Raw genomic sequence first — 27,501 nt, 5'->3', positions numbered from 1 at the left:
TGGGGGGAAAGAATTTTCACTCCTTTCGCTTTCTTTCTTTTTCATTTATCATTATTTCTTTTAGGGGCTGCATTTTTCATATGTGATTATCATTTCTTACAATGGTATGCTTTTATGATTAATCCCCCTTGGGGACTATATATGATTCTTTTTCTCTCTTCCTTTTTGAAGATTACCACTTCTTGAGACATGTATTTTACATTTACTAATGTATTTTCTTTCATGTGTTCATGTAAGTTCATTGCACATTTGCTAATGTTTAAACTCTCTCTAGTAGATTTTGTAAGCTCTTCTCATTGTCCCTTATCTTTGGGGGAAAGGATCCCTCTCTCTCTCTCTTTCTCTATGGATCCACTTTTCCCTATTAAGTGGATGGTGTGAGTTATATTACTTGATGTCATTCCTTGTGCATAGTTGTTAGTTATTGGCTCAAGGATTCTCTCTTATATAAGAGGTGTTAGTCCTTGACTAAAACCTCTTTTATAATTGGTAATGTACATCTATGATAAATTCAAGCATCCCTATGGGGGCTACAAGTGAGTCATCCCACATAAAGAATATCTTTCACCTAGAAATAGGAGGAAGGATTGCATTCTTGTTCTCTCATTTGATTTGTTCTAGAAGATATTATATTTGTCTAAGACAACTCGTCTTGGGGGTAGATGTCTTTTAAACAAAGATCTCTTCTCCTCCAAGGATCACCTTTACACTTACATCAAGATATTTCTTTTCAACTATCTTATCCTTGCTTGAAGAGTATTCCCTCTCTTGCTTGGATTTGTGACATTGTTGCATGGCGGATATCTTCTTCGTGAGGAAGCTAGGTATCCTTGTTCTTATTTACTTAAGATATCAAAATTACCCTATGTTGACATCTTAAGGGGGGGGCACCCACACTGCTCCTTTGTACTATACTTATCTCATGCATTAAATAGTGAGACATTCTTGGAACTAGAGGGAATACTTTAGAGCGAGATGTCTTCACTTCTTTTTCTTGTACAGTGGGTCATTCTCAGAACTAGAGCATAGACTCTTAGAGAGATATGACACCACTTTTATCTTATGTAAGGTGATTATTCTCAAAACCGGAGCACAGACTCTTAGAGAGGGATGTCACACCTTTCTTAACACTTGTACTATACATTTTATATAGGTTGTAGCGTACTCAGGCATAGACTCCTATGAGGCACTTGGAACCTCACTTGCACACACATGCTTGAAGTTGGGTGGAACTAATGGTGTTCTCACTCTCCTCCCTTACATGGATCACCCAGACATGCTCTGGGGGATAGATTTCCATGTCTTTCTCTCCATGGATCACCTAGTTTTAGGGGCAAGATGTCCATGGTTTATTTCTTCTTTACCTTTCTTCTCATGGATCACCAAAGTGTGTATTCATGTTCTCTCTATTTTTCCTCTCATGAACTCATAGTTTTACTATTGATGGTTCATGGATGATGTCAAGGTCTCTTCGGCTAGTTGGTTTGTCATCTTGTGTCTTGTTCTTGTTGTGTGTCTTTTGCACTTTGTCTTTGTTTTGTGTGTTTTGTTCCTGTTTTGTGTTCTCTTGCGTATGTTTGTGTGAGTTGAGACCCTAAGATTGGAGACTTTTTGCTCTTTAATATTAGCTATGTCTTATACTCCTTGTGGTATTGCTCCACATCCCTCATCTTCATCTTTCCTTTTCTTCTACTTTACCAGTACTATTGGCGTAGGCCATACTCTTGCCAAAGTGGGGGCTAAATGTAGTGTCATAAAATTGCGACCCCTACAATTTTAACCCCATTTTATGTCCTCACCTTGGTGATGACATCTTCTTCCCTAACCAAGACCTATTTTTGCATTCTCACCCCTTCACCCTTCCTCCTTTAAGACCTATGGCTGCTTTAGACCCTATCTAGGCCCCAAAATAGGGCAGGACAGGGGCATGGCGCCCCTGTCCCCACCCCTTAGGGTTTCCCTAAGTTAGGTTTACCTGGTCTCCTATGCATAATTTGCCTTTGGGGTTTGTAATTCCTCTTTTTTCGGCCTTCGGTGGTTGAAAATTAATCCTTGAGGCATGTATACAAGAGGTTTCAATTCCCTCATTTAGGGGGAGGAGAGGCATAAGGATAAGATACATGATTTCTAGGTCGTCATCATACATTTAAGCATTCAAGTCTTCTTCATTCATCCATTGGAGAAACATTACAATATTCATTTACAAGAATGTGTGTGTGTTAGGGTTTTGTCATGTTACATGCCATTTCATATGACACTTGTGATTACATTAAAAAAGAAAAGCAACCATTATCAACAAGTTACAGATCTACAAGGTATACATTTCCATCATTTACATTCAATAATTTGCAATTACTTTCTTTCAAGGTTCAATCCTCAACTGGGGTTTGACTGAGGCAAACCCCTATCCACAACCCCCTTTTCCTTTCTTTTCTATGTGTAGGTTACAGGTGCACAACTGTAATTCTAGGTTTGGGTTTCATTTGGAGAGATGAAAGAAACCTTCATTTCGCAAATTTTGTGGAGGACCATGTACATTCCCGCCACGGTCCCGATGACTTTTCTCCAAATTTGCAAGGAAGATCTGTATCAGTCTAATTAGCTCAGATCAGAAGTTACAACATGATCCTGAACTGGTAGCTCCTCATTTCACTCATTTTCTCTCTTTTTCGCATAGTCAACAAGTTAACTTTCTCATTTACAAAAGAGGGCAAATTACATTCCAACACTTACAATCTACTTGGAATTCACATCCTTGTTTCCCTTGGATTTGGATCTAGTGGATTGAAGCCCCTCTTTTGAATGTAGAGTTCCTCCAAGTGAAAATCATCCTAGTGACTTCCTTTCTCTCTCCTAGGTGGGGAGTCACTAGGGTCCAATTTTCCACTTTACAGAAGGTCCTGTAATAAAATCTATTCAATTCAGGATAAATATGCAATGGTCCTAAAGGAAAAAGAATATATTTGTAATGAAGTGATGCATTCTTTCTCAGAATCTTACAAGTTTGATCAAATTGACAATTCACAGATTGATGAAATTTTGGAAGTAATTCCTTCTTGTGTTTCAGAGACCCAAAATACAAGGCTAATGAAAGCGATCACTATGGAAGAGGTTAAAGCTGTTCATTTTAGTCTTGGAAGTGACAAGGCTCCTGGGCCTGATGGGTTTCCAATACTTTTTTCCAAAAACTTTGGGATGTCCTTGCAACTAACATTTGGGAGGTTGTAGAAGAATCAAGAGTTGGTGGGTTTGTTTTGAAGGATTTTAATAACACTTTCATTGCTCTTATGCCCAAGAGAGACGAGCTTCTTACTTTTAATGATTGCTGACCCATTTCTCTTTGTAACACAATCTATAAGATCATCTTGAAAGTGATGGCTAATACATTGAAGGTTGTCCTAGATGTGGTGATATCCCCAAAGAAGAGTGGTTTCTCACCAAATTGATCTATTTTTGAAGGTGTTATTGTTGCGCATGAGGCAATACATTCCATAAGAATGGCCCACATAGAAAGAATGCTGGTTAAGATGGATATCAAGAAGGCATACAATGAGGTAAGCATGATCTTTTTGTTACAGGTTCTTAGGAAAGTAGGGTTTAGTGATGCTTGGGTGAATTGGGTTGGAAGTTGTATCAAAACCCTTTGGTTTTTGGTTTTGGTGAATGGTAGCCCACAAGGATTTTTTGAGTCTCAAAAATAGATAAAATAGGGCAATCCAATTTCCCCTTTCTTGTTTATAATTATGTCTAAATATCTGTGAAGGATAATCTCAAAGAAGAGGAGAGATGGGCTTTGGAATGGTGTTAGAGTGGCTGAAGGGGTCAATTTATTATCCCATCTTCAGTTTTTTGATGCCACACTTTTATTGGGGGAAGCTTCCTTTAGAGAGGCTAGAGTGATGAAGGAAACACTGAATAAATACAACCGAGTGTCTGGGAAATGCATCAACTAGAGGAAGTTTAAATTTTTTTTGTTTAATACCAACTGTCAAAAACAAAAGGAAATATGTTTTCTACTGGGTGTGAAGTTGGGCTCTCTTTTGAGGAAATATTTGGGCATCCCCTTATTTGGGGGAATTAATAAATTTGCAATTTGGAAGGAGTTGGTCGATAGCTGTTTGAAGTGTATGGATGGTTGGAAAAATAGGTGGCTGACTTCGGTTGGGAAAATTCTTATGCTAAAATCTTTTATTTCCATGATCACAATTTTGTCTATGATGGGACTTAAGATTCCAAAAAAAAATCATTAAAGTGGTTGGGTAGAGGATGAGGAAGTGATTTTGGAATGGTGCTAATGAGCAAGACAAGATACCTCTTCTCTCATGGGAAAAGATATGTTAGGCAAAGAACAATGGTGGGGCTGGTGTGAGAGACTGACAAATCATGAATGAGGCCTTAGGTGTGAAACTAGTCTGGACTATCTATTCTCAGCCTAACCAGTTATGGGTTCACATCCTTAAATCTAAATACTTAAGACTCCATGGAAGATAGTATAATTTTTACTATTTGAAACCCCCCATCAAGTTTGACAATATCAAACTTTATTGTTTCATGTCGACAAGTTATTAATGATCATATCACTTGGCATATTGGGAATGGTCAAAAAGAAAAATTTTGGGATGACTCTTGGAATGGTTTTAGAGCTCTGAAAGATAATGGGGAGTTGCATGATTTAAGACTCTGGTGCATACAAAAATGGGGTTCTAAGGTAAGGGATTATATGGAATACCACAGGGATATTCTAGGTCGTAAATGGGGCTGGAAATCCCTTCATAATGTGAACCTTTTGGATCGCCATCATTTTCTTTTGCAGGAGATTTTTAATTCTAGGAAGTTTTTGAGAACTAGAAAGGAAGACAAGGTCATGTGGTGTGGAGATGTGGATGGCAAGTACTTAGTCAAATTAGGATATCTAATGCAAAAGCATCCCTGGTTCATAAGCAATCTTGTATCAACTAAAAAAGAATTTGCTTTCAGTTTTGCTTCCTATTCAATTCTGTGTTTCACTTCGGACCCCTGTGAGTTGCTCATCTTTTGTGCAGAGCTAGATTTGGCTTGTAGACATGACCTTGTAGCTTGTTCCTAGATCTTAGCTCATTTGGATCTCTTTCCAAAAGGATTTCGCTTCTGGATCATCTGGCAATTCTTAGTTTTCGGACCAGTTTGAACCTTAACGACTAGATGGTGTTTCCTTACCTTGCGGAGCATTTTCTTGACTTGCAAAGATGATTGGCACTTCATATGATGTTCACATATTCCTAGCCAACCTTCCTTTTGGTCCATGTTTCATTTGGGTTCTTTTTCTAAGGATTTTCTTTATGATTGGGGCCAACCTATTTGCATGTTACTCTTTCTTGCCTTGGGGATTTTAATCCTTCTTTGATCGACCCAGATGTGTATTGTTTCCTATATATTGATGTATTAGATCCTAGATGAGTAGTTAGTAGATGGTAGATGATGATGAGATAGATATAGCTTGAATTTGAACATCTCTTTGGTTTCAGATTGAATGTATGTTTTGTAATCAAGCCTGTTAGCTTGCTAGTTTCCCAGATGTTGTCGACCAGTTGTATTTGAATTCATCATATAATAAATCCTGATTTGGAATTCTCTCTATTTTGTTTTGTTGTTTCCATTGTTTTAATCCTGTTGCATGGTTCAGATGGTTCTCTTTGAGGGCCCTCTTGTTGTGGCTACATTAGTTGGTATCAAAGAAAAGGTTCTTCATCTTGAAAGATTGTGTTATGTTAAAACTTGTTGTAGGGTGGCGGATTGCGGATCCGACCTACAATTGTAAAGGACTTGTCTAAATGGCACAAAGAGGAAATTTTAGAGGTGGAGCAAAAAGAGATGCAGATCTGACAATGATGGATATGTTGAGATATATTGCAACATGATTGGAAGCTGTTGAAATGGCCCAGAGAAGAGGTCTACATATTGATGATGAGCAAGAGGAAATTGTTGAACTAGAAGATGAAGCTCAACTGGAAATCAAGTATTCAATTGGAACTCGAGCAAGGAGATGAAAGGTTACTGAGAGCCTTAACTCGCATGAGTAACAAACCACATTTCAATCCACTAGAATATAGTGGTAAGTTGGATTCAAATGAATTGATAGATTGGATCACAAAGATGGATACATATTTCGATTTCAAAAACACAAGTGAAGGAAAGAAGGTGAAGTATTGAAGAAGTTCTTGGGTAAATTTGTGATTATGTATTTGGATGCCATTTTGATTTTCAATAAGACAAAAGAGGAGCATTTGTTGCATTTGAGACAACTTTTGTAGAGGTTGAGAGAAGAGAAATTGTTGATAAACCTTAAGAAGTGTAGTTTATGTTGTCTTCAAAATTTGATTCACTTCAACATCCTTATAATAAGATGATTTAAACTCTGTGCATGAGAGATGATAAAGGGAAGGAAACTCTTAGGACAACATATGATAAGGTTTGATTTAACCTTCTACACTTCGGACTTACTCAGAGTCTATGTGGGTATACCTTTGTGAACTAAATTCACACTTTCAAAAGATAAATCCATAGCAAACCAGTCCAGAAAACCAGTGGATCTATTCACCTTGAAACTAACTGAAACAAAGGAACGAAAATTATACTCATATTTAGTATTTTGATCTACAAAACATGTAATAGACAACCTTGATCTATACCAATGCCTTATCCAAGGTCACACAGTCATCTAAATTTAAACAATACTCCCCAGAAAAAATATCTTTACACATCCCCATAAATTTCTACAACGTTTTCTTACAATTCTTTGTGATCCTTTTTCCACTAGTCCTGCTATCCATTTATAACAACATGGATGCACATAGCTTTGGAATTTCCTAGGAGAATTTGTTACAATTATTGCTTCTCAAGAAGAAGTTACAAAATGTTTTGCAAAAATGGTTACAAGTCCTTTTCGACCTCTGCAACTTCTTCAACTTGTTGTTCGGTTGCAACCTCTTCTAACTATTGAGGAGCGCCCTCTAATTGCTCTGCATCCTGGATGGCACATTTGGTTATCCATTCATTGTACACATTATCAGTTGGCCACGTGAAATCAATCACTTTTGTCTTAGCCTTGGTCAACCTTTTCCAGGAATTTCTCATGTTGTTGACTTCTGAATTGAGAAAACCATAATGAGACTTGATTTTCTCTATCTCCTGAATTGTCACAACAAAGAAGGAAGCATCATCTAGATCAAAAATTCCTTTAATTCTGGCTAACAGTTTGGCCTCTAAATCCTTGAGCCATACTTGCTTATCCTTCAGTTGATCTGGACTAGCAAAAACTCCTAGGAGCAACTCAGAAACCTGATCAGTATACTCCTTTTTGTACAAGTTAATTTTCCTATCAGCATTATCCACCCCTTCTGCTAATTTTACTAGGTATTTGGTGGTGTCACAAGTGGATTTGAGGATAGGATTGGCCCCTACTTCATCATAAGATGCATAAATAGACTCCAAGTCCTCCTCTCTAGGCCTCCATTTGTCAAAAATAGGTGTCAGAATGGCTTTATCTCCATTGAGCTCATTCCTCATATCCAAAATCTTGCTTATGTTATTATATAGCAATGAGGCACTCATTGTATCTGCAAAACTTGAAATAGTAGCCCTTACTTTATCCTCATATTTCTTGGCATATAGGGCCTGAGCCTGTTTCAAGTTCTCTAGCTCTTGAGGAGTAATCTCAATCATCTGGGAGCTGGACGGTGCACGAGATGGTGGGAACTCAATGATAGGCCTGCTAGGTGGAGGTCTTGCATGAGAAGAGGAGATCATCAGTGTTGAAGACTCACCTTGATGGTATCTCTACCTCTTACCTCTTCCTTAACATTATTATAGGCCTTCAGAATTGTCTCCAACTTGACTTGGAGGTTTTCTTTCTCCTTGGCCTCCTTTTCTACTACTACAACACTAAACTTTGCAGTCTCTAGCATAGTACTAGCAGCTTCTACCACCCCTGTGCTCTGCACTCTCTTTACTATCATTCCACCAAGGTAACTTGACCCTGGGGTATCTTTACTTCTCTTACTCTCATCTCTCTTGAGAGACCACATGACGAGTGCAACATTATCCTTACTGAAAGTGATTCCCTCCATGGGCTTAGTTTCTTTCCTTACTGCCTCCAGTACCAGGGCATTTGCTATGTCCCACTTCGGGAGAATAAGCACTCCAACTTGTGTCATCATATCTCTTCCTTGCTTAGGAGTGATGGTCTTAAATTCTTCCATCATTTCCTATTTTATTTCTTCCTCTACTAGAGCTGGATCTTTGCGAGGTTGCTTACCTTTTCTCTTCTCGCATCTTGCATTGTATTTATCTATGTTTTTTTTTCCATACAAACTGCATAAATGCTCCTGAAGTAACAAAATTCTTATCAGCCAAGAAGTCATCACTGGCTTGCTTTATCTCAGGATCTAACTCCTAGGCTTTAATTTCAGTGGTAGTAATGTTCATTTCAGTAGCAAGGGGTTCTTTTGGCATTCTTTCCTCTACCTCATCATATGTGTAGGCAATTTCCCCTAAACTACCCAACTGTAAAAGTTGCTTGGCTGCTGCTTGCTCATCTCCTATGTGGATAGGGGATTGGGATGGAGAGTACAAAGGTGTATCAGATTGTACTTCTTTTCCTACTCTCTGTTTCTTAGGGCTCTCTTGGATGCCAATGACATCTTGTATCTTCCTCTTTCCTTTGGAGGTAGAGGGCTCCCCTGCTGTGGGCATCAGCATACTATAACTAGATTTTTTGTGCAGTGTGTAATCACTAGGAGGGATTGCTTTGGTGGAGGTAGACCTACTTAGAATCATTCTTTCCTTTTTAGGGTTGCTTTTAATCACAGCTTCCCTCTTCTCCTTCAGGGTCTGCATCACATCCTCAAAGCAAACAATTAAAAACTTTATTTTCTCCTCTAGAGGGAAAAAGCTAGACAATGGGTCATAGTTGGCATCAAACTGATGCACAAAGTCTAAGGCTTTCTTATAAGCCACCCATTTTTATTTCCTTAGTTCCTGCTCATCCAAATCAAATTCATTTCTAATAAGGTCCTCAAGAAACTGAAATTTATGGGGTGTTCCTTTGCACACTGCCCTCTCCCTGAATATGCCATTGAAGAAGTCTTTTGGATCTGCACACCTGGATATTGCAGTTGACAAATGATAGGGTTTGAGAAAGTCTTCAAAACAATTCCAACCTCCCTTGGTTATTATAAATTGATGGGCTATGGTAACCGTAGGGAAAATAGTCCCTTTACCCCTGCCTGTCAGCTCTGTGTCTTGTACACTACCAATCTATCTGAGGACTTATGCAATTCCCACTTTGAGAGGGACCTGATAGGACAACAAGAATGGAGTGCCTTTAAAAACCAAAACTCTGAAAACTGTTGAGACAAGGTAGAAATAAATGTCACCCCAATTGTAAACAATCTTTATACTCTCTACAAATTCTTTTGGTCTAAAAAATTCCAAAAGAACCTTAGGGATTCTTGGGTTCTCTAAGAAGAGGATAGTCCTAATCTCGGATGCAAAATATTTATCAAATTTTAAGAAACAGGCATCGTCTCTGTCCCATGACAACATAGTACTCCATATTTGTACTGTCATCTTTTCTCCCTCCTTCTCTTTGATGAGGTCCAATCCACTAGCAAGTTAATCACCTCCTTTGAACAGAAATAGATGCATAAGGAGTGAATACCATCCGAAAGGCCTATCCACCTTCCCATTTTTTATTCCTATTAGCCCTCCATGGATAACATCAGCAATGAAAGAAGCATAATCAAAAGTTACTGCAAGGGAAGGATTCAAAATCTGAGCAATCATTAGCAACTAGTGGTTGGGCATATTTGCCTCAGCATCTTCTCCCAAAACCTGGCAGAGTGACCAATACATTCCCTTAGCCTTGAGGGTGAGAAAATTTAATGAGAAGGGCTCTTTTGTGTTGGGTCCTACAACTGTCAACCCACCTATCTTCACAAAAAATTCCTTAAGAGGCCCACTCCTAAGGTGATTCCTCTATGCACCATATACTTGAGCTAATGATTTGAAGTTTATGGGTTCCAGAAAATTTGTGAACTCATTGAGCCCAAAAGCACTTCCGAACTCTTCATTATTAATTTCAATAAGGGCTTTTCCATTTATGTCCCTAATGCTTCTTGTAGCTGGATCATAATTATGTGCAATTTGAGTCAATAGATCCATGTCCATGAACACCCCTGGAACTACCAACTTCCCTACATCTAATTTTGAGATGCTATTTTGTCGGGCCAGAGAATTCCTCATTCCAAATCCAACCTTGAATAACCCCAACCCAGACAATCCAACCTGTGGGTCTCTCAACCAGTTGCCCTTATCATATAGCCCTTCTCCTATCTTTAAACGAGGAGCTCTATGCACTAACTCTTTTACTTTTGATGCCTGGTTAGTTGACAACGTCAACTACTCAAGAAAATCATCACAAATGGCCCTCTCCTGATAATTAACTTTCCTGAAAAACTCTCTCTTAGGTGCCATTTTAAAAAATGCAAGCAATCAAAATACTACCCCCAAATGGTTCAATGACAGATCAAGATCTTAATTAAAACACCACAAAGAAATTACCACACAGGAGTACAAGAAAACCTGATTTTAGCTCGAAGAAATCTTCTCTGCAACTAAATATACTCACTCTATATTTAAGACAAAAGCTCTGTATCTCCTCTTCTGCAACAATTCTTTTAAATAATACCTTTACTCAATCGACAGGAGATCATATATGGTACCTAGGGTCTTAACTACAACATTGATTCCGCATGCTTCGACCGTCCCTTCAGAATTGAATTCATGAGAGAATTCGTATTTTTCACTCCAATGGGCCACAACATTCCTGCAATTCTTTCCTTTCTCTCTTTCAGTGTTTCACGAAGCATAACCTTCAGGCAATTTTGATAAGCGAAATCACGCCAACCATCCGATCAAAAGAAACTTGATCGACTGTTATACTGACTTAACAGTCTTACCTTCGCATTGGGCCCCACCTCTTTTTTACCATTTCATGGACTTCATCTTTCAAGCAATTCTCCTTCGTGAAACCGCGCCAGACATTAGATGGAATTCTAACTACTTAGCATTTAACTCTCACCAGGACTGCTGACATCTTTACTAAGTGCGCCTTTACCTTGACTGCTAGCGGTCTTTCGCCATTTCACAGAGCTTAAACATCTTTCAACTTCGGGCTACGAAGCAACGTGAAGCTTTGGATTAATTCAAAGATGACAATCCTTTAAGGGAAACCCTTTATGCCTTCTTTGCTTTGCCGCTTTTTTATTGGTTATTGATTACCACATGGCACTCAACCATTGATTTGAGAAAACCGTTCAAGCCTAGTTCCACGTTGGCCATGTGTCTCTCCCTTTTACCGCCGGTTACACCTTGGCAGGCCCTCAGTTTCTTCTGAAACCATGTGTCCACGTACACGTCACCATCTAGCTTGACACCTAGATGAACCCTTTTTACTTTCTCTATTTTGCGAAGCATATCCTTCAAGCATCTCTCAACTGTGAAATAGCACCAGGCATTGGATCAAAACAAAGTCTATCCTCTTTTAACCTTATGTTTTATCTACCTTTGGGGATGAAAAACCTTTTCACCATTTTGCAGGGCATAAAGCACGAGCATCTTACCCTTGCAAAATCACGCGGGCCGTTGGATTATTTTCTATTTGCTCGGTGCTTAACCATCTGAATAGACTCTGGCAGACGTGGGCCCTCCGACTCAACCTCAAACACCTGGCATCTAGTCACTTCCAAATTTGACATGTCAGTCTTTCATTTGCTGAGATAAAACATTGGATTCCACCTCCCTTTTGCCAACTGTATCTGCCAGGTCACCTCTTATTCCGTGGCATGACTCACTTCTGGGACCCACCTTCTTTTAACCCTTGGAATCACCTTGCTGACTATTGTTACCTCTGCCATGTGCAACCATTTCACTCACTCTCTAGACTAGTTGGACTGTCTACTTGGAGTGCCACATCATTTCACCACTTTGCGAAAGATAAGTGTCGAGCATTTTCATCCTGTGAAATAGCGCGAATCGTAAGATCAAATGGGACTTGATCACGTTTTAGTCCCTTAGAAAATCCTCGCATGCAGGGTCCCACCAAACACTTTCACCATTTCACGAAAGGTATTTCACTTGCAAGTTCAGACTGTGAAATAACACCAGTTGGTGGATCTTGGACAAGATGAGACCTTTATAAACTGGACCAAAATCGCCATTTAGAATGCAAAGCCCTTTTGCCATTTCACGGGTCTTAAACCATGCACAACTTCTCCTAGTGAAATAGCGAAAACCATAGATCTTCTTGAGAGATGCGGACCACTTACTGGGCCCGACATCATTAGGGGGAAAACATATAAGGTATAAAATTTTATGATTAATTCAAAAGACCGCCTAGGCAAATGACAAGGGGGGACACTTTTGACGAACCTGAGACCCATTACCTAAGTGGATAAAGTAATGAAGGAATAGAACTAGAGGGTTTTTTTTTTATTAAACATTGAATGATTTGGAACTAAAACCCTAAAACCTTAAGACCTAACACAGAGCTGAAGCAATTGATAGCATGTCAGATTCAAAATTTTAAAATCATAGCCAATTATGGGAAAGGAAAACCCATTTTTTAAAAATTGATAACAACGGCTCTGACTGGGGATGGTTGATCACAAGATCAACACAAGAAAACTTAGAAACTCTGGAGAAACAGACCAAGACACAAACCCAAACAGAAAAAATAGGAAGGAAACAAAATATGTACAAACAAAGGACCTACTATACATGGACATCAAGAGAAATAATGTTTTAGGAATTGTCCATGCACTGGAAATTCCTGTACTTCATCATTCATATTCTTCACAAAATATGAATCCTTACCATTTAAGTCACAGACCACAAAAGGGCCAATCCATAATGATTCAAATTTTTTATGTTTTCCCTTGTCTTGTCCTTTTGCATTCCACTGAAGAACCATGTCATCAATTTGAAACTTTCTTAATGATGTCCTTTTATCAAAAAGGTATTTGGACTGCAATTGGATCTTCTGATTTATTTTGTCAGCTAAAGCTCTTAGCTCTTCCACCTCCACAATTTAGATCATTCTATTTTCCATAGGTTCAGATAGCTCCATATCCTCATCTTGCAAGAACTTGTAAACTAGAAGAAGATTATTTACTGACAATCTGACCTGAGCACCATAAACTAGTTCAAAAGGGGACATACCAATGGCCTTCTTGATTGTTATTCTATCCGCCCACAGAGCTAACTTCAATTTTTGATCCCAAGATCTTTTATTTTCTTCCAGGATTTTCTTGATGTTAGTCAAAAGGCTTTTATTGCTGGATTCTGCTTGTCCATTCCCCTGAGGGTGATAAGGTGAAGAGAAAGACATGAGTATTCCATGACTGGTACAAAATCCTAAAACTCATGATCTGAAACACATGGCATTATCCATCACCAATTTTGGAGGTATTCCAAATCTGGTTACCACATTATCCAGGAAATCAATGACAACCTTACTTGTAGCTCTTCTTGTAGGAATAGTTTCTATCCATTTTGTGAAATAGTTAGTGGCTACTATGATCCATCTGTGACCTCTCCCTAACCTCTCAACAATTTCTCCAATAAAATCAATTCCCCACTAGACAAAAGGGGCTTCCACTATGATTGGATTTAGAGGCAAGGCTCCTTCATATTTCAGCTTGGATGAAAACTTCTGACAGGGGTCACATTTCTGGACATATGCATGAGTATCTTTGAGCAAGGTAGGCCAATAGTATCTTGCCTAGATTATCTTACCAGCAGTGGTCTTAGCAAAGTAGTGGCCCCCATATACTCCATCATGCATTTCAGTCAATACTCGTTTAGCCTAGAATTCATCCAAACACATTAGTAGTTCTCCATCTCTTTTTCTCAAGAATAGATCACCTTGAATGAGCACATATTTTTGGGACTTGAGTTTCAGAGTTCTTTTCTGATTATGTGTCATTGCTTCTGAGAATGTAGCATCTCTTAGGAATCTGAATATCTCTGAGTACCAAGGTTGCCTTTCAATGCTAGTGACTGAAGTATCTCTGACTTCAACATTATGTATTTCAATATTCATAAGATTGGACTCAGTCATGAGTTTAGCCAAACCTAAACTTCTTACCAATTTGGTAATCTTTATCTCCAAGTCAAATTCTTGGATTCTATTAATCCACCTGCATCTTTTCCCTGTAACTTTAGATTGAGACAAAATATCCTTAACGGCAGCATGTGGGACATAGGCAATGATATTTGCATTCACCAGATATGGCCTAAAAGCCTTGATAGCTTTAACTAGAGCATAAGCTTGTTTCTCCATGGTCTCATATTTCAGTTTTGCTACTTGTAAAGACTTGTTGTAGAAGGCTATGGGATGTTCATATCCCTCATTATCCTTTTGTAATAACACTACAACTACTATATGTTATGAAGCAAAGGAAAATAGAGAAAAAGGCTTACTGTAATCAGGAGATTTTAGCACTGGTGCTTCCTGAATGGCTTTCTTAATTTCAGCAAAAGCCTTTGAGGCTTTTTGATCCCAACAAAATTTGGTATCCTTCTTGAGCAACTTGACGATAGGCTTCACTATCTCTGCAAAGTTTGCAATGAACCTCCTAACAAAATTCACTTTGCCTAGAAAGGACTGAATACATTTTACATTCTTAGGTTCACAGACCTTATTTATTGCCTTAATTCTTTCAGGGTCTATCCTTACCCCTTCCTTGGAAACAATGTGTCCCAATAGTTTTCCTTCAGTAACTCCAAAATGACATTTTTTTGGATTTAGTGACACACCATATTCCAAGGCTTTACTGAATACCTTTTCCAAATGTCCACAATGATCTTTAGCCCTTTTGGAGAAATAGGCTAGGTCATCTTGATAGACCACCATGATAATATTAATGAACCCCTTGAAAGCTACATCCATTGCTCTCTGAAATGTAGCTCCAACATTCTTCAATCCGAATGGCATTCTCACATAGACATATGTCCCCCATGGAGTAGTGAAAGCAGTTTTGAACTGTTTAGATTCCTTCACTAACACTTGATTGTATCCTGAGAAACCATCCATCATGGACAAAAGATCACAACCTGTTACCCTTTGCAACATAGCTTCCATATTGGGAGAAGAGTAGTTGTCCTTTAAAGAAGCAACATTTAGATTTTTGAAATCTACACACAATCTAATGTCCCCATTCTTCTTTCTTACTGGGACTAGATTGGAGACCCATGAAGAATGCCTTATTGGTTTGATAAACCCCCCTTCTCTCAATTTAGTCAACTCTTGCTGCATTTTAGTTTCTAACAGGGGATTGATGGGCCTCTGTTTTTGTCTGAAAGGCTTAGCATCTAGAAGTAGATGAAATTCATGCTGAAAAAGATCTTGTCTATACGCCTTTAGGTCCTCATAAGACCAAGCAAAAACATGTTTATGTTTCTTCAATAAATTAATAAGGTTAGTCCTGACATGAGGGGGTAATTTCTTTCCAATGTATACTAACTTAGGGGATGATTCAGTCCCCAGGTTTACCTCCTCTAGCTCTTCCAACTTGGTGGTAGACTGCTGATGTAAGTGACTGTCATTATAGATGAACATGCTTTCCAACTCTACTAGCCCTTTAGGTATTTCATTGGTTTCCAACTAGACCAACTCATTTCCAAACACCGTTTCTCTACCGTCAACCACCTCCACCAGTGCATTGCAATCAATCTTCTGTCCATCATAATCATCAACACATTGGATGAACCTAAGAATGTCTTCATCATCGGCAAAAACTTGCCAATTGTACACATTATGAGGAATAGCAGGCCTAGATTTTATTTCCACAGTGGAAATATCGGTTAATGTTGCATCATCATTCTTCAGAGCAACATTAGCTAAGAAATCCGCCATAATATTCTTTGACTGCTCTATCCAATTAATAGAAAATGCACTAAAATGCTCAATAACATCCCAAACTGCATGTTTATATCTCTTTAATCTATCATTCTTGGATGCATATTTGGCTCTTACTTGAGATACAACCAATTCTGAATCCCCTAACACTGTCAACATCTGGATTCCATGCTTCTTTGCAACTTCAAGCCCCAACAATAGAGCTTCACACTCTGCAGTGTTATTTGTGCACCGGAAGGCCAATAAGAATGAATACTTGAAAGTTATACCTGATGGGGATACAAAAAGAACTCTTGCTCTAGATCCTTCTTTGGAGCAAGCTCCATCAAAATACATCTGCCATAACCCATACTGTTGTGCTTCTAATTTGACCAAAATGGGATCAATATTCTTCAATTGGGGTAAAATTGGTTGAAGTCTAAAATTATCAAGATCTACATCAATCATACAATTGAGCATATTAGGGTCTACATTTTTAATTACCCTAGGAGCTCGTGGCTCTCTGTACAATTTGACTTGATTTCCATTGATTGAAATGATGGCATAGGATAAGTCCAGTTGAACATTTCCTCATACGCTGTTGCCCATTGCTTGGAAAGTAACATACCATAATGGGGCTTGGTATCTGTAACAATAAAATCCATTTTATAAGTTGCCTCAGGGAATGCTGCTATTTTTACCTCAACATCTTTCATTGTACCTATCATAGGTACTTCCCTGTTATCCATAGCATAGCATTTCCCATACACAGTGGTTACTGATAGTCCTAATTCTTTCATAACACCATAGGGCATTACATTAGCAGCAGCTCCTGAATCTATTATGCAGTTTTTAATCAACTGGTTGTTTACTAACAAAGTAACATAGAAAGGGTCTACCTGTGAAGACTCTTGAGTGATACTGGTTCCAACATAAACCTTTGGGGTTTGGAACTCTTTATCCTTTCCAATTCTAGCTAAACCAGTGGGTAAGACTGTGTCACTATCAGATATACTAGAGAATAAAGACAAGGCTACATCCCTATGTTCTTTAATCTTCAGTAATTCTACAAATGGGACAGTGACCTTCATCTGAGTAAGAGCTTGAGCCATGTCAAATGTAGAACTATTGCTTATTTCAGTACTAGCTCTAACTCTTTATGTCTTGAGCTGACTTGCCTTTTTCACTATGGCAGCTCCTTATACATCACCAGTATATGTACTCTTGGGTACATCTTTGACCTGTTCCTTCTTTTCTTGACCAGTCTTAGGAATAGTAGTAGCACTACCTGCTGCCCCCTTTTGGGTGGTCTCTTTTATGAACATGGAACCAGGTTCACCCTGATCAGTGTCCTTCTTGGTGCTTCTCAAGTTATAGTTGTGTTTTTCTTTGGCAATGGTGGCTTTAGTGAGATTTTTGACTTCTTCCTCACTAGGCCTTCTAAGATGAACCTCTTCATCCTCAATTGTCACCACATTCAATGTAGGATGCCAATCTAAGGTTAGTTGTCCTTGAACAAACCTTTCACTATCTAATACATCACTGTATTCACTTTGTATAGACTCCTCATCACTTTCTATGATGGTTTCAAACATATTGATGTTAGGCTCAGCTTCTTGTCTCATGGATTCTTCTAAAGCCCGAGCCACTGCACACTGATGAGGAGAATGTGGTCCATCACAAGCAACACACCATGGAGTATTTTCTATATTATGGATAGTCTTCCCTTTCAAGGGATCTGGAGTGTCCTGATTTTGGGCAATCTTGGGCTTCTCATTTTGGGGTTTTCCATCTTTCCAATTGGTATTATATGGCATGTCATGCAATCTAGGGGGTCTATCTTGCTAGTTATAATGAGGTTTGTCATTTTTGTTTACCTTGGCAGTCAAATCCTTCATTTCAATAACCAATTTCTCTATCTTATCATCCTCCTTAGCAACTTTATTAGGTTGTTGTTTTGTTTCCTGCCATAACCTACCATCTATTCTTCTTCCCAACTTCTTGGATGCTTTTCTATTACTTTCTACATTAATGGAAATTCTAAAAGCATCTCTCAAGTTATGTGGATTCTTATCTCTTAGGATATAGGCTATTTTAGAATCAAATGCATTGTAATAAGTATTTAAACACATGTTATCATCTAATCTCATCACCTGATACAATCTATGCATAGCCTTTTGGAATCTAGCATTAAAATCAGTGACCATTTCATTATCATACTTTCTGATGTTATTGAATTCATTGAGCATGAAGCTCACATTAGTCTTATCACCATATTGCTCTTGAAAACAATTTTTAAAAGCCTCTCATGACCCTATACTGTTAACTGGAAGACCTCTGAGCCAATCTCTTGCATCATCAACCAGGGATTGAACAAATAGTTTCATGATGACATCCTCATCCACTATCTCATAATCATTTATTAACTCCCCAAAAGATTTCAGATGTTCCTCAGTGCTAATGGCATTGTTCCCAACAAATTTATGGAGTCTATCTCTTAACTCAATAGGAACATGATTGGGATATCCTAGGATCCCATCAAAGAACAATTGTCTATATTGTTCTAAATTGATTGGTTTCCTCTGAAAAGGGGTAATAGCATTATTATTTCCCATGTTCATTCTAATTTTTGGAATTGGAGACTAAGATATTTGGGTGTGATGACTATTCATAGGGATTTGACTCACTGATGTTGCATTAGCAGGCACTGCAAGTTGAATTTTACCAGGGGGAAGGGAATTTGTTGAGGATCAGGCTTATTCAGATCTTCTGATGGGAACGTGATAGGAGGAGCCTTTAAGTAACTAATTTTTCTTTTTACTTCCTGATTTGCTGCTTCTAATTTTTCTTTCTCTAGTTCCATTTGGAGATCCTCCTTTTCTTTCCTCATTCTTTCCATTTCTCTCTCATGTGCTGACAACCTATGAGAAATCTCCTCTATAGTTTTAGATCCAGTTCCATCATCCACCCATTTCTATTTTCCTTTATCCATATTAGTCCTAGGAAGCCGAGAATCACTAAATACTTCCCTGTTAGGTTGGACTACTGACCTATATGCTTGCTTGGCTTTGGGGATCAGGATTTCTCTAATCATAGGGCCTTCTTGGTCACTCTTTTCTTTTTCTTTGGCCAGTACTTCAAGATCAGCTATCTGTCTAAGAAGCCTATCTCTCTCCATTAATTTAGCTTTAACCTCTTTCTCCCTATTTGCTTCCTTTTGGTCTCTCAGGGAAATTAGATGGTGAACTCTTTTATTTAGATCTTCAATTTATTGGGACACTTTATCTTCATCAGGGAAATTTTCATCAGAGTCTGACACATTGACTTGGTCTATGTCAATCAAACTAATGTTTCCATCTATTGTTCTAGGCACAGAGTGTCTAATTGCATTTGAACTGGTCCTATCTCTTGCAGAAACACTAGCATGGGACAAATCTTTATTTAAAATCGGTGCATTATCAATATTTCCAAACAATCTTGAATGGAAACCTAATATATCATGTTCTGAATCTCTGGAAGATGAATCAGACTTTGCATAAATAGGTCGATTAGGTATCTTACTAGTATTATTGTTCTTTTGTACCCAAGCAGCATTTGACGGCTCATGTAGCACAGATCTCTTCTAACCTCTCTGTGACAACTCTAGTAAACCTTCTTGAAAAGTTTCACGAGGATGCTTCTTCATGAATGACCTGGTGTTTTTTCCTCCTTGCATTACAATTGGCTTCTTTTGAAATGATTTACAATTCACAAGGACTGGTTCCAATATAGTAGAGTCACCACCCACAAGAATATGGGAATTATGAAAATAAGCTATTAGAATAATACGCAGGAATTCCACAAACACAATGATTTTCTTTACAAACTTAAGCACAAATATGCGTTTGGATCCTTAATGTGTCTCTCCCTAGTAGAGTCGCCACTTTTGTTGTCTTCAAAATTTGATTCACTTCAACATCCTTATAATAAGATGATTTAAACTCTGCGCAAGAGAGATGTTAAAGGGAAGGAAACTCTTAGGACAACATATGATAAGGTTTGATTTAACCTTCTACACTTCAGACATACTCACAGTCTAGGTGGGTATACCTTTGTGAACTAAATTCACACTTTCAAAAGATAAATCCATAGCAAACCAGTCCAGAAAACCAGTGGATCTATTCACCTTGAAACTAACTAAAACAAAGGAATGAAAATTATACTCATATTTAGTATTTTGATCTAGAAAACATGTAATAGACAACCTTGATCTATACCAGTGCCTTATCCAAGGTCACAGAGTCACCTAAATTTAAACAATACTCCCCAGAAAAAATATCTTTACACATCCCATTGGCTCGACTTCTATTAATCCTTACATATGCTTGACATACATGAGAATTTATGCATACTAAAGTAAACTATGTTCATCAAGATTCAAGATATCCTATGAACAATTTACTGGTAGAGGCGATCCCTGTATATTTAATTTCCCTCCTAAAGAGAAAAGCTAGCAAGCACATCTACTGAAAATTGTCTTACAATCCCCATTCAAACAAAATAACCTTGGATTACTCAGAATGAAACAATAAACAACTGCAAGTACATTCGAAGACAACACAAAGTTTTACTGAAAACCGATGGTCTGTATATTGATATATTTTCAAGAAAGTATTACAAAAACTTTTGAATATTCTCCATTAAACTTAGAAAAGCTCAGATAAATTTCTGCAGCATTTTCTTACAATTCTTTGTGATCCTTTTTCCACTAGTCCTGCTATCCATTTATAACAACATGGATGCACATAGCTTCGGACTTTCCTAGGAGAATTTGTTACAATTATTGCTTCTCAAGAAGAAGTTACAAAACATTTTGCAAAAATGGTTACAAGTCCTTTTCGACCTCTGCAACTTCTTCAACTTGCTATTCGGATACAACCTCTTCTAACTATTCAGGAGCGCCCTCTAACTGCTCTGCATCCTGGATGGCATATTTTGTTATCCATTCATTGTACACATCATCAATTGGCCACGCGAAACCAATCACTCTTGTCTTAGCCTTGGTCAACCTTTTCCAGGAATTTCTCATCTTGTTGACTTCTAAATTGAGAAAACCATAATGAGACTTGATTCTCTCTATCTCCTGAATTGTCACAACAAAGAAGGAAGCATCATCTAGATCAACAATTCCTTTAATTCTGGCTAACAGTTTGGCCTCTAATTCCTTGAGCCATACTTGTTTATCCTTCAGTTGATCTGGGCTAGCAAAAACTCCTGGGAACAACTCAAAAACCTGATCAGTATACTCCTTTTTGTACAAGTTAATTTTCCTATCAGCATTATCCACCCCTTCTACTAATTTTACTAGGTCTTTGGTGGTATCATAAGTGGATTTGATGATAGGATTGGCCCCTACTTCATCATAAGATGCATAAATAGACTCCAAGTCCTCCTCTCTAGGCCTCCTTTTGTCAAAAATAGGTGTCAGAATGACTTTATCTCCATTGAGCTCATTCCTCATATCTAAAATCTTGCTTATGTTATTATATAGCAATGAGGCACTCATTGTATCTGCAAAACTTGAAATAGTAGCCCTTACTTTATCCTCATATTTCTTGGCATATAGGGCCTGAGCCTGTTTCAAGTTCTCTAGCTCTTGAGGAGTAATCTGAATCATCTGGGAGTTGGAGGGTGCTAGAGATGGTGGGCACTCAATGATAGGACTGCTAGGTGGAGGTCTTGCATGAGAAGAGGAGATCATCAGTGTTGAAGACTCACCTTGATGGTACTGTCCTGTCAACTGGCTTTGCAACTTAGCAATGATGCTATCTCTACCTCTTACCTCTTCCTTAAAACTGTTATAGGCCTTCAGAATTGTCTCCAACTTGACTTGGAGGTCTTCTTTCTCCTTGGCCTCCTTTTCTACTACTACAACACTAAACTTTGCAGTCTCTAGCACAGTACTAGCAGCTTCTACCACCACTATGCTCTGCACTCTCTTTACTATCATTCCACCAAGGTAACTTGACCCTGGGGTATCTTTACTTCTCTTACTCTCATCTCTCTTGAGAGACCACATGATGAGTGCAACATTATCCTTACTGAAAGTGATTCCCTCCATGGGCTTAGTTTCTTTGCTTACTGCCTCCAGTACCAGGGCATCTGCTATGTCCCACTTAGGGAGAATAAGCACTCCAACTTGTGTCATCATATCTCTTCCTTGCTTAGGAGTGATGGTCTTAAATTATTCCATCATTTCCTATTTTATTTCTTCCTCTACTAGAGCTGGATCTTTGCGAGGTTGCTCACCTTTTCTCTTCTCGCATCTTGCATTGTATTTATCTATGTTTTGTTTCCATACAAACTGCATAAATGCTCCTGAAGTAACAAAATTATTATCAGCCAAGAAGTCATCACTGGCTTGCTTTATCTAAGGATCCAACTCCTAGGCTTTAAGTTCAGTGGTAGTAATGTTCATTTCAGTAGCAAGGGGTTCTTTTGGCAATCTTTCCTCTACCTCATCATATGTGTAGGCAATTTCCCCTAAACTACCCAACTGTAAAAGTTGCTCAGCTGCTGCTTGCTCATCTCCTATGTGGATAGGGGATTGGGATGGAGAGTACAAAGGTGTATCAGATTGTACTTCTTTTCCTAGTTGCTGCTTCTTAGGGCTCTCTTGGATGTCAATGACATCTTGTATCTTCCTCTTTCCTTTGGAGGTAGAGGGCTCCCCTGTTGTGTGCATTAGCACACTATAACTAGATTTCTTGTGTAGTGTGTAATCACCAGGAGGGATTTCTTTGGAGGAGGCAGACCTACTTAGAATTATTCTTTCCTTTTCTGGGTTGCTTTTAATCATAGCTTCCCTCTTCTCCTTCAGGGTCTGCATCACATCCTCAAAGTGAACAATCAAAAACTTTACTTTCTCCTCCAGAGGGAAAAAGGTAGACAATGGGTCATAGCTGGCATCAAACTGATGCACAAAGTCTAAGGCTCTCTTATAAGCCACCTATTTTTCTTTCCTCGGTTCCTACTAATCCAAATAAAATTCATTTCTAATAAGGTCCTCGGGAAACTGAAATTTATGGGGTCTTCCTTTGCACACTGCCCTCTTTCTGAATATGCCATTGAAGAAGTCTTCTGGATCTGCACACCTGGATATTGCAGTTGACAAATGATAGGGTTTGAGAAAGTCTTCAAAACAATTCCAACCTCCCTTGGTTATTATAAATTGATGGGCTATGGTAACCATAGGGAAAATAGTCCTTTTACCCCTGCTTGTCAGCTCTGCCTCTTGTACACTACCAATCTGTCTGAGGACTTCTGTAATTCCCACTTTGAGAGGGACCTGATAGGACAACAAGAATGGAGTGCCTTTAAAACCCAAAACTCTAAAAACTGTTGAGACTGGGTATAAATAAATGTCACCCCAATTGTGAACAATCTTTATACTCTCTGCAAATTCTTTTGGTCTAACAAACTCCAAAAGAACCTTAGGGATTGTTGGGTTCTCTGAGCAGAGGAGAGTCCTAATCTTGGATGCAAAATATTAATCAACATTTAAGAAACTGGCATCCTCTTTGTCCAATGACAATAGAGTACTCCATAGTTGTACTGGCATCTTTTCTCCCTCCTTCTCTTTGATGAGGTCCAATCCACTGGCAAAGTAATCACCTCCTTTGAATAGAAATAGATGCATAAGGAGTGAATACCATCTGAAAGGCCTATCCACCTTCCCATTTTTTATTCCTATTATCCCTCCATGGATAGCATCAACAATGAAAGAAGCATAATCAAAAGTTACTGCAAGGGAAGGATTCAAAATCTGAGCAATCATTAGCAAGTAGTGGTTGGGCATATTTGCCTCAGCATCTTCTCCCAAAACCTAGCATAGTGACCAATACATTCCCTTAGCCCTGAGGGTGAAAAAATTTAATGAGAAGGGCTCTTCTATGTTGGGTCCTACAACTGTCAAACCACCTATCTTCACAAAAAATTCCTTAAGAGGCCCACTCCTAAGGTGATTCCTCTATGCACCGTATACTTGAGCTAATGATTTGAAGTTTATGGGTTCCAGAAAATTTGTGAACTCATTGAGCCCAAAAGCACTTCTGAACTCTTCATTATTAATTTCAATAAGGGCTTTTCTATTTATATCCCTAATGCTTCTTGTAACTGGATCATAATTATGTGCAATTTGAGTCAATAGATCCATGTCCATGAACACCCCTAGAACTACCAACTTCCCTACATCTAATTCCCAGATGCTATTTTGTGGGGCCGAAGAATTCCTCATTCCAAATCCAACCTTGAATAACCCCAACCCAGACAATCTGACCTGTGGGTCTCTCAACCAGTTACCCTTATCATATAGCCCTTCTCCTATCTTTAAACGAGGAGCTCTAGGCACTAACTCTTTTACTTTTGATGCCTGGTTAGTTGACAATGTCAACAGCTCAAGAAAATCATCACAAATGGCCCTCTCCTGGTAATTAACTTTCTTGGAAAACTCTCTCTTAGGTACCATTTTGAAAAATGCAAGTAATCAAAATACTACCCCCAAATGGTTCAGTGATAGATCAAGATCTTAATTAAAACACCACAAAGAAATTACCACACAGGAGTACAAGAAAACTAGATTTTAGCTCGAAGGAATCTTCTCTGCAACTGAATTGACTCGCTCTGTATCTTAAGACAAAAGCTCTGTATCTCCTCTTCTGCAACAATTCTTTTGAATAATACCTTTACTCAATTGACAAGAGATCATATATGGTATCCAGTGTCTTAACTACAACATTGATTCCGCATGCTTTGGCCATCCCTTCAGAATTGAATTCATGAGAGAATTTGTATTTTTCGCTCCAATGGGCCACAACGTTCTTGCAATTCTTTCCTTTCGCTCTTTTGTTGTTTCATGAAGAATAACCTTTAGGCAATTTTGATAAGAAAAATCATGCCAACCGTCCGATCAAAAGAAACTTGATCAGCCATTATACTGACTTAACAGTCTTACCTTCGCACTGGGCCCCACCTCTTTTTCGCCATTTCGTGGACTTTATCTTTCAAGCAATTCTCCTTCATGAAACCATGCCAGATGTTAGATGGAATTCTAGCTGCTCGACATTTAACTCTCATCGGGACCGCCGACATCTTTACTAACCGCGCCTTTACCTTGACTGCTAGCGGTCTTTTGCTATTTCATGGAGCTTAAACATCTGTCAACTTTGGGCTATGAAACAATGCAAAGCGTTGGATTAATTCAGAGATGACCATCGTTTAAGGGAAACCCTTTATGCCTGCTTTCCTTTGCTACTTTTTTATTGGTTATTGATTACCACATGGCACTCAACCATTGGTTTTAGAAAACCATTCAAGCCTAGTTCCATGTTGGCCACGTGTCTCTCCCTTTTACCATCGGTTACACCTTGGTGGGCCCTCAACTTCTTCTGAAACCACGTGTCCACGTATGCATCACCATCTAGTTTGACACCTGGACAAACCCTTTTTACTTTTGCTATTTTGCAAAGCATATCCTTCAAGCATCTTGCAACCGCAAAATAGCGCCAGCCATTGGATCAAAACAAAGTCGATCCTCTTTTAACCTTATGTTTTATCTGCCTTTGGGGATGAAAAACCTTTTCAGCATTTTACAGGGCATAAAGCATGAGCATCTTACCCTTGTGAAATCATGTGGGCTGTTTGATTATTTTCTATTTGCTCGGTGCTTAACCATCTGAACAGACTCTGGCAGACGTGGGCCCTCTGACTCAACCTCAAACACCCAGCATCTAGTCACTTCCAAAGCTGACATGTCAGTCTTTCATTTGCTGAGATAAAACACTAGATTCCACCTCCCTTTTGCCACTTGTATCTGGCAGGTCACCTCTTATTCCACGACATGACTCACTTCTAGGGCCCACCTTATTTTAACCCTTGGACTTGCCTTGCTAACTATTGTGACCTCTGCCACGTGCAACCATTTCACTTGCTCTCTAGACTAGTTGGACTGTCTACTTGGAGTGCCACATCATTTCGCCACTTCGCAAAAGATAAATGTCGAGAATTTTCATCCTACGAAACAACATGAACTATCAGATCAAATGGGACTTGATCACGTTTTAGTCCCTTAGAAAATCCTCGCATGCAAGGTCCCACCAAATGCTTTCACCATTTCGTGAAAGGTATTTTTCTTGCAAGTTTAGGCTACGAAATGATGCTAGCCATTGGATCTTGGACAAGATGAGACCTCTTTAAACTAGACCAAAATCACCATTTAGAATGCAAAGCCCTTTCGCCATTTCATGAGTCTTAAACCACGTGCAACTTCGCCCAGCGAAATAGTGAAAACCATAGATCTTCTTGAGAGATGCACACCACTTACTAGGCCCGACAACATCAGGGGGAAAACATATAAGGCGTAAAATTTTATGATTAATTCAAAAGACCACCTAGGCAAATGACAAGGGGGGACACTTCCAACGAACCTGAGACCCATTACTTAAGTGGATAAAGTAACGAAGGAATAGAACTAGAGGGTTTTTCTTTGATTAAACATTGAATGATTTGGAAGTAAAACTCTAAACCCTTAAGACCTAACACAAAGCTGAAGCAATTGATAGCATGTCTGATTCAAAATTTCAAAATCATAGCCAATTATGGGAAAGGAAAACCCATTTTTTAAAGAGTGATAATAGTTTCATGAAGGAAGAACTAGTATATTTGGGATTTGTGATATCTTCGAATGGATTGAAGATGGACTCGGAGAAAGTAAGAGGAATTGTTGAATGGCCTACACCAGAAAGCATTGGGGAGGTAAGATCATTTCATGGATTGGCTAGTTTCTATCATAAGTTAATTAGGAATTTCAGTTAAGTTTGCAGCCCTATGACTGAGACCATGAGAAGAGAACAGAAGGATTTCAGATGGACATCTAGAGCACACATAAGTTTTGAGTTGTTAAAGAAGAAGGTGACTAAACAACCTATGTTAGTTTTACTAGATTTTAGCAAAGTATTCCAAGTGGATTGTGATGCAAGTGGGAATGCAATTGGAGCAGTGTTAAGTTAAGAAGGATGACCGGTAACTTATTTAAGTGAAAAGTTGAATGATGCAAGGAGAATATATTCAATGTATGACCAAGAGATCTATTACATAATTGAATCCTTGAAGAAGTGGAGACATTATTTGTTGCCTAAGGAGTTTGTGTTGTATACAGATCATCAAGCATTGCAATATTTGAATAGTCAAGGTAAGTTGAACCAGAGACATGTGAGATGGGTTGAGCTCATGCAGAGTTACACTTTTGTTTTGAAACATAAGAGTGGAAAATACAGTAGATTTCCTAATGCCTTGAGTAGGAGAAGGAATTTGTTGACAAATGATAATTGAAGTGTTGGGATTTGATGAGTTGAAGACCTTGTATGAGGAAGACCTCGATTTTGTCGAACCTTAGAAATCTTGTAAAGAGCCCATTGTGATGGACCAGATAAAATGGTTGTATTATTTAATTCAAGATGAGATTATGTTTAGAGGAAATCAGTTGTGTGTACCTTGGAGTTTTATGAGAGACAATTTGATAAAGGAAA

This window comes from Cryptomeria japonica, chromosome 1, assembly GCF_030272615.1.
Source record: "Cryptomeria japonica chromosome 1, Sugi_1.0, whole genome shotgun sequence".
In the NCBI taxonomy this organism is placed as follows: Eukaryota; Viridiplantae; Streptophyta; class Pinopsida; order Cupressales; family Cupressaceae; genus Cryptomeria; species Cryptomeria japonica.
This window is presented reverse-complemented; position numbering follows the sequence as displayed.